Source organism: Loxodonta africana, unplaced genomic scaffold, assembly GCF_030014295.1.
Source record: "Loxodonta africana isolate mLoxAfr1 unplaced genomic scaffold, mLoxAfr1.hap2 scaffold_471, whole genome shotgun sequence".
Lineage (NCBI taxonomy): Eukaryota > Metazoa > Chordata > Mammalia > Proboscidea > Elephantidae > Loxodonta > Loxodonta africana.
This window is the reverse complement of record NW_026975187.1, coordinates 17,501-26,290: the sequence shown is the minus strand read 5'-3', so window position 1 is coordinate 26,290 and position 8,790 is coordinate 17,501.

The window sequence follows — 8,790 nt, the reverse complement described above, 5'->3', positions numbered from 1 at the left end:
GGGTTAGGTGGAGGGTTGATGAAAGTTCCGTTTTAGGTTTAGGGTTGAGGGTTAGGGCTTAGGGCTAGGGCTAGGGTTAGGGGTTATGGGTTGAGGTTAGGGTTAGGGTTAGAGTTAGTGCTCCGGGGGTTGGGTTTAGGGTTACGGGGGTTCAGCTTGGGGTTAGGGGGTTTGGCGGTTTGGCCTTAGGGGTTTGGGGTTGGGGTTAGGGTTAGGGCTTAGGGTCAGGATGCAGGGTCAGAATTCAGGGTCGAGGGTCGGGGTCAGCGGTCAGGCGTCGGGCTCGGGTGCTTAGGGTGTAGGCTCAGGGTTTTAGGGTTAGGTCTTTAGGGTTAGGTCTTTAGGGTTAGGGTTTTGGGGTTCAGGCTTTGGGTCATTTTTAGGGTTAGGGCGGTTAGGGTGAGGGTTGCTGGGCTTAGGATTGGGGGTTGGGCTTGGGCTTAGAGCTGGGTGTTGGGATGAGGGCTAGAGGTGTTGGGGTTAGCGTTAGCGGGTTGGGTTAGGGGTGTTGGGGAGGGGTTCAGGGCGTTGGGTGGTTAGAGTGCGGGGGTTGGGGGGTTAGGGATCAGTGTTAGGTTTTAGGGTCACGGTCAAGTTCAGGGCTTAGGGTTAGGTTTTGGCTTTGGGGTTCGGGCCTAGGGCTGGGGTCAGGGCTTGGGGTTGGGGTGAGGGTTTCGGGTTAGGATTTAGGTTCCAGGTTTAGGTTCCGGGTCCGAGCCAGGGTCAGGGATCAGGGTCAGGGTCAAGGGTCGGCGGTTGGGGTCGAGTGGGTTAGGGTTTGGGGGTTAGCGGTTTATGGTTTCCTTTTGGCGACGTCCCCCCGGGCTCGATGAATAGATGTTTTCAGCGGCCCCTGAAGCGCCTCTCGCTGCGGTCGTTCGTCTCTTGTCCGACGGGGAGTGCACGCATGCCTCTCGGCTTGGTGGACAAAAACGCCCTCACCCTGTTGGTGCAGTCAAGGGAGGCGGGACTTGTCCCCTCGTGAGGTACTCCTGGCCCAGGCCCGGTCCCATGCGTGAGGGGCCGTTTGGTTGTATGTGGCCGTGGAATGCGCAAGGGTTGCTCCGGTTGGGATAGAAGTGTCTGGGGCCTTCCGTGACCCTGGGTAGTCGTTGGATTCTGGCTCCCCTATGTGCCTCTGCCACGCCACTGTCCGCACCTCCACCACCCACCGTAGTCTTCCGTCTGGCCCTCTTTGCACACGTCAGCACCCCACCCCGGGCCCCAACTCGCTTGATACTCCCGTTCTGCTTTTTCAGCCCCCGACACCTACGGATGCAACGACACAGGCGGGAGTTGTCGGAGATGTCGTGACGGCTCCGTTGGCGCTGTATTCCTGAGTCTGCCAGGAGCCCGGGGACCAATCGCTAATGCTGTCGTGTCTGCGAGTCACGGGGCGGCCGTGCGCGGTTGCTCGCGCCTACGCTAAATTTTGCTCTGTCCGACGTTGCTCCCCAGAGCTTCGCGGACGGGCCCTCAGCCCCGTTTGTCTAGGACTCTCGTCGCTGCCCCGATTACTTCACTCGGTTGCCCTCCTTCACCCGTATGGACGAGCGCAGCACTGAGTGTTTTTCTCACAGACGATTCAGATCGTCAGATACTTCAGGTCCAGGTCCCATCTGCCCAAGCGAAGTTTCAGCTTCCACGCAGTTTCTGAAGTCGGCCGTTACGGATTTCTCCTTTGTGTCATGTGGTAGTATCCTTTGTCTTGCGTCACGTCCTCCGGTGTCGTGCCAAGTGGGACTGTGCCGCCTTGTGGTGTGTGGTACATCCATAGGATGGAGTAGTATTCAGCGGTGAAAGGATGCCATGAGGGGTTAGAGATTTAGGGTTCAGGCTCTGGGTCACGTTTAGGGTTAGGGCGGTTAGGGTTTGGGTCGTTGGGGTTAAGGTTAAGGGGTGTGGGGGGGGCTGGGTTTGGGGGGGTTTTGTGTTGGGGGTTTGGTGTTGGGGCGAGGGCGGTTTGGGTTGTGGTTAGGGTGTTGGCCTTGAGCTTAGGGGTCTGGGGCTAGGGTTCGGGGGTTTGGGGTCGGGGCAGGGGTGTTGGGGTTTTGGTTGGGGTTTTGGGGTGTTTAGGGTTGGGGGCTGGAGTGGTTGGGGTTCAGGGTTAGGTGGAGGGTTGATGAAAGTTCCGTTTTAGGTTTAGGGTTGAGGGTTAGGGCTTAGGGCTAGGGCTAGGGTTAGGGGTTATGGGTTGAGGTTAGGGTTAGGGTTAGAGTTAGTGCTCCAGGGGTTGGGTTTAGGGTTACGGGGTTTGAGCTTGGGGTTAGGGGGTTTGGCGGTTTGGCCTTAGGGGGTTGGGGTTAGGGTTAAGGTTAGGGCTTAGGGTCAGGATGCAGGGTCAGAATTCAGGGTCGAGGGTCGGGGTCAGCGGTCAGGCGTCGAGCTCGGGTGCTTAGGGTGTAGGCTCAGGGTTTTAGGGTTAGGCCTTTAGGGTTAGGGTTTTGGGGTTCAGGCTTTGGGTCATTGTTAGGGTTAGGGCGGTTAGGGTGAGGGTTGCTGGGCTTAGGATTGGGGGTTGGGCTTGGGCTTAGAGCTGGGGGTTGGGATTAGGGCTAGAGGTGTTGGGGTTAGCGTTAGCGGGTTGGGTTAGGGGTGTTGGGGAGGGGTTCAGGGCGTTGGGTGGTTAGAGTGCGGGGGTTGGGGGGATAGGGTTCAGTGTTAGGTTTTAGGGTCAGGGTCAAGTTCAGGGCTGAGGGTTAGGTTTTGGCTTTGGGGTTCGGGCCTAGGGCTGGGGTCAGGGCTTGGGGTTGGGGTGAGGGTTTCGGGTTAGGATTTAGGTTCCAGGTTTAGGTTCCGGGTCCGAGCCAGGGTCAGGGATCAGGGTCAGGGTCAAGGGTCGGCGGTTGGGGTCGAGTGGGTTAGGGTTTGGGGGTTAGCGGTTTATGGTTTCCTTTTGGCGACGTCCCCCCGGGCTCGATGAATAGATGTTTTCAGCGGCCCCTGAAGCGCCTCTCGCTGCGGTCGTTCGTCTCTTGTCCGACGGGGAGTGCACGCATGCCTCTCGGCTTGGTGGAGAAAAACGCCCTCACCATGTTGGTGCAGTCAAGGGAGGCGGGACTTGTCCCCTCGTGAGGTACTCCTGGCCCAGGCCCGGTCCCACGCGTGAGGGGCCGTTTGGTTGTATGTGGCCGTGGAATGCGCAAGGGTTGCTCCGGTTGGGATAGAAGTGTCTGGGGCCTTCCGTGACCCTGGGTAGTCGTTGGATTCTGGCTCCCCTATGTGCCCCTGCCACGCCACTGTCCGCACCTCCACCACCCACCGTAGTCTTCCGTCTGGCCCTCTTTGCACACGTCAGCACCCCACCCCGGGCCCCAACTCGCTTGATACTCCCGTTCTGCTTTTTCAGCCCCCGACACCTACGGATGCAACGACACAGGCGGGAGTTGTCGGAGATGTCGTGACGGCTCCGTTGGCGCTGTATTCCTGAGTCTGCCAGGAGCCCGGGGACCAATCGCTAATGCTGTCGTGTCTGCGAGTCACGGGGCGGCCGTGCGCGGTTGCTCGCGCCTACGCTAAATTTTGCTCTGTCCGACGTTGCTCCCCAGAGCTTCGCGGACGGGCCCTCAGCCCCGTTTGTCTAGGACTCTCGTCGCTGCCCCGATTACTTCACTCGGTTGCCCTCCTTCACCCGTATGGACGAGCGCAGCACTGAGTGTTTTTCTCACAGACGATTCAGATCGTCAGATACTTCAGGTCCAGGTCCCATCTGCCCAAGCGAAGTTTCAGCTTCCACGCAGTTTCTGAAGTCGGCCGTTACGGATCTCTCCTTTGTGTCATGTGGTAGTATCCTTTGTCTTGCGTCACGTCCTCCGGTGTCGTGCCAAGTCGGACTGTGCCGCCTTGTGGTGTGTGGTACATCCATAGGATGGAGTAGTATTCAGCGGTGAAAGGATGCCATGAGGGGTTAGAGATTTAGGGTTCAGGCTCTGGGTCACGTTTAGGGTTAGGGCGGTTAGGGTTTGGGTCGTTGGGGTTAAGGTTAAGGGGTGTGGGGGGGGCTGGGTTTGGGGGGGTTTTGTGTTGGGGGTTTGGTGTTGGGGCGAGGGCGGTTTGGGTTGTGGTTAGGATGTTGGCCTTGAGCTTAGGGGTCTGGGGCGAGGGTTCGGGGGTTTGGGGTCGGGGCAGGGGTGTTGGGGTTTTGGTTGGGGTTTTGGGGTGTTTAGGGTTGGGGGCTGGAGTGGTTGGGGTTCGGGGTTAGGTGGAGGGTTGATGAAAGTTCCGTTTTAGGTTTAGGGTTGAGGGTTAGGGCTTAGGGCTAGGGCTAGGGTTAGGGGTTATGGGTTGAGGTTAGGGTTAGGGTTAGAGTTAGTGCTCCGTGGGTTGGGTGTAGGGTTACGGGGGTTGAGCTTGGGGTTAGGGGGTTTGGCGGTTTGGCCTTAGGGGGTTGGGGTTGGGGTTAGGGTTAGGGCTTAGGGTCAGGATGCAGGGTCAGAATTCAGGGTCGAGGGTCGGGGTCAGCGGTCAGGCGTCGGGCTCGGGTGCTTAGGGTGTAGGCTCAGGGTTTTAGGGTTAGGTCTTTAGGGTTAGGTCTTTAGGGTTAGGGTTTTGGGGTTCAGGCTTTGGGTCATTGTTAGGGTTAGGGCGGTTAGGGTGAGGGTTGCTGGGCTTAGGATTGGGGGTTGGGCTTGGGCTTAGAGCTGGGGGTTGGGATTAGCGCTAGAGGTGTTGGGGTTAGCGTTAGCGGGTTGGGTTAGGGGTGTTGGGGAGGGGTTCAGGGCGTTGGGTGGTTAGAGTGCGGGGGTTGGGGGGATAGGGTTCAGTGTTAGGTTTTAGGGTCAGGGTCAAGTTCAGGGCTGAGGGTTAGGTTTTGGCTTTGGGGTTCGGGCCTAGGGCTGGGGTCAGGGCTTGGGGTTGGGGTGAGGGTTTCGGGTTAGGATTTAGGTTCCAGGTTTAGGTTCCGGGTCCGAGCCAGGGTCAGGGATCAGGGTCAGGGTCAAGGGTCGGCGGTTGGGGTCGAGTGGGTTAGGGTTTGGGGGTTAGCGGTTTATGGTTTCCTTTTGGCGACGTCCCCCCGGGCTCGATGAATAGATGTTTTCAGCGGCCCCTGAAGCGCCTCTCGCTGCGGTCGTTCGTCTCTTGTCCGACGGGGAGTGCACGCATGCCTCTCGGCTTGGTGGAGAAAAACGCCCTCACCATGTTGGTGCAGTCAAGGGAGGCGGGACTTGTCCCCTCGTGAGGTACTCCTGGCCCAGGCCCGGTCCCACGCGTGAGGGGCCGTTTGGTTGTATGTGGCCGTGGAATGCGCAAGGGTTGCTCCGGTTGGGATAGAAGTGTCTGGGGCCTTCCGTGACCCTGGGTAGTCGTTGGATTCTGGCTCCCCTATGTGCCCCTGCCACGCCACTGTCCGCACCTCCACCACCCACCGTAGTCTTCCGTCTGGCCCTCTTTGCACACGTCAGCACCCCACCCCGGGCCCCAACTCGCTTGATACTCCCGTTCTGCTTTTTCAGCCCCCGACACCTACGGATGCAACGACACAGGCGGGAGTTGTCGGAGATGTCGTGACGGCTCCGTTGGCGCTGTATTCCTGAGTCTGCCAGGAGCCCGGGGACCAATCGCTAATGCTGTCGTGTCTGCGAGTCACGGGGCGGCCGTGCGCGGTTGCTCGCGCCTACGCTAAATTTTGCTCTGTCCGACGTTGCTCCCCAGAGCTTCGCGGACGGGCCCTCAGCCCCGTTTGTCTAGGACTCTCGTCGCTGCCCCGATTACTTCACTCGGTTGCCCTCCTTCACCCGTATGGACGAGCGCAGCACTGAGTGTTTTTCTCACAGACGATTCAGATCGTCAGATACTTCAGGTCCAGGTCCCATCTGCCCAAGCGAAGTTTCAGCTTCCACGCAGTTTCTGAAGTCGGCCGTTACGGATCTCTCCTTTGTGTCATGTGGTAGTATCCTTTGTCTTGCGTCACGTCCTCCGGTGTCGTGCCAAGTGGGACTGTGCCGCCTTGTGGTGTGTGGTACATCCATAGGATGGAGTAGTATTCAGCGGTGAAAGGATGCCATGAGGGGTTAGAGATTTAGGGTTCAGGCTCTGGGTCACGTTTAGGGTTAGGGCGGTTAGGGTTTGGGTCGTTGGGGTTAAGGTTAAGGGGTGTGGGGGGGCTGGGTTTGGGGGGGTTTTGTGTTGGGGGTTTGGTGTTGGGGCGAGGGCGGTTTGGGTTGTGGTTAGGGTGTTGGCCTTGAGCTTAGGGGTCTGGGGCTAGGGTCCGGGGGTTTGGGGTCGGGGCAGGGGTGTTGGGGTTTTGGTTGGGGTTTTGGGGTGTTTAGGGTTGGGGGCTGGAGTGGTTGGGGTTCAGGGTTAGGTGGAGGGTTGATGAAAGTTCCGTTTTAGGTTTAGGGTTGAGGGTTAGGGCTTAGGGCTAGGGCTAGGGTTAGGGGTTATGGGTTGAGGTTAGGGTTAGGGTTAGAGTTAGTGCTCCGGGGGTTGGGTTTAGGGTTACGGGGTTTGAGCTTGGGGTTAGGGGGTTTGGCGGTTTGGCCTTAGGGGGTTGGGGTTGGGGTTAGGGTTAGGGCTTAGGGTCAGGATGCAGGGTCAGAATTCAGGGTCGAGGGTCGGGGTCAGCGGTCAGGCGTCGGGCTCAGGTGCTTAGGGTGTAGGCTCAGGGTTTTAGGGTTAGGCCTTTAGGGTTAGGGTTTTGGGGTTCAGGCTTTGGGTCATTGTTAGGGTTAGGGCGGTTAGGGTGAGGGTTGCTGGGCTTAGGATTGGGGGTTGGGCTGGGGCTTAGAGCTGGGTGTTGGGATTAGGGCTAGAGGTGTTGTTATTAGCGTTAGCGGGTTGGGTTAGGGGTGTTGGGGAGGGGTTCAGGGCGTTGGGTGGTTAGAGTGCGGGGGTTGGGGGGGTTAGGGTTCAGTGTTAGGTTTTAGGGTCAGGGTCAAGTTCAGGGCTGAGGGTTAGGTTTTGGCTTTGGGGTTCGGGCCTAGGGCTGGGGTCAGGGCTTGGGGTTGGGGTGAGGGTTTCGGGTTAGGATTTAGGTTCCAGGTTTAGGTTCCGGGTCCGAGCCAGGGTCAGGGATCAGGGTCAGGGTCAAGGGTCGGCGGTTGGGGTCGAGTGGGTTAGGGTTTGGGGGTTAGCGGTTTATGGTTTCCTTTTGGCGACGTCCCCCCGGGCTCGATGAATAGATGTTTTCAGCGGCCCCTGAAGCGCCTCTCGCTGCGGTCGTTCGTCTCTTGTCCGACGGGGATTGCACGCATGCCTCTCGGCTTGGTGGAGAAAAACGCCCTCACCCTGTTGGTGCAGTCAAGGGAGGCGGGACTTGTCCCCTCGTGAGGTACTCCTGGCCCAGGCCCGGTCCCACGCGTGAGGGGCCGTTTGGTTGTATGTGGCCGTGGAATGCGCAAGGGTTGCTCCGGTTGGGATAGAAGTGTCTGGGGCCTTCCGTGACCCTGGGTAGTCGTTGGATTCTGGCTCCCCTATGTGCCTCTGCCACGCCACTGTCCGCACCTCCACCACCCACCGTAGTCTTCCGTCTGGCCCTCTTTGCACACGTCAGCACCCCACCCCGGGCCCCAACTCGCTTGATACTCCCGTTCTGCTTTTTCAGCCCCCGACACCTACGGATGCAACGACACAGGCGGGAGTTGTCGGAGATGTCGTGACGGCTCCGTTGGCGCTGTATTCCTGAGTCTGCCAGGAGCCCGGGGACCAATCGCTAATGCTGTCGTGTCTGCGAGTCACGGGGCGGCCGTGCGCGGTTGCTCGCGCCTACGCTAAATTTTGCTCTGTCCGACGTTGCTCCCCAGAGCTTCGCGGACGGGCCCTCAGCCCCGTTTGTCTAGGACTCTCGTCGCTGCCCCGATTACTTCACTCGGTTGCCCTCCTTCACCCGTATGGACGAGCGCAGCACTGAGTGTTTTTCTCACAGACGATTCAGATCGTCAGATACTTCAGGTCCAGGTCCCATCTGCCCAAGCGAAGTTTCAGCTTCCACGCAGTTTCTGAAGTCGGCCTTTACGGATCTCTCCTTTGTGTCATGTGGTAGTATCCTTTGTCTTGCGTCACGTCCTCCGGTGTCGTGCCAAGTCGGACTGTGCCGCCTTGTGGTGTGTGGTACATCCATAGGATGGAGTAGTATTCAGCGGTGAAAGGATGCCATGAGGGGTTAGAGATTTAGGGTTCAGGCTCTGGGTCACGTTTAGGGTTAGGGCGGTTAGGGTTTGGGTCGTTGGGGTTAAGGTTAAGGGGTGTGGGGGGGGCTGGGTTTGGGGGGGTTTTGTGTTGGGGGTTTGGTGTTGGGGCGAGGGCGGTTTGGGTTGTGGTTAGGGTGTTGGCCTTGAGCTTAGGGGTCTGGGGCTAGGGTTCGGGGGTTTGGGGTCGGGGCAGGGGTGTTGGGGTTTTGGTTGGGGTTTTGGGGTGTTTAGGGTTGGGGGCTGGAGTGGTTGGGGTTCAGGGTTAGGTGGAGGGTTGATGAAAGTTCCGTTTTAGGTTTAGGGTTGAGGGTTAGGGCTTAGGGCTAGGGCTAGGGTTAGGGGTTATGGGTTGAGGTTAGGGTTAGGGTTAGAGTTAGTGCTCTGGGGGTTGGGTTTAGGGTTACGGGGTTTGAGCTTGGGGTTAGGGGGTTTGGCGGTTTGGCCTTAGGGGGTTGGGGTTGGGGTTAGGGTTAGGGCTTAGGGTCAGGATGCAGGGTCAGAATTCAGGGTCGAGGGTCGGGGTCAGCGGTCAGGCGTCGGGCTCGGGTGCTTAGGGTGTAGGCTCAGGGTTTTAGGGTTAGGCCTTTAGGGTTAGGGTTTTGGGGTTCAGGCTTTGGGTCATTGTTAGGGTTAGGGCGGTTAGGGTGAGGGTTGCTGGGCT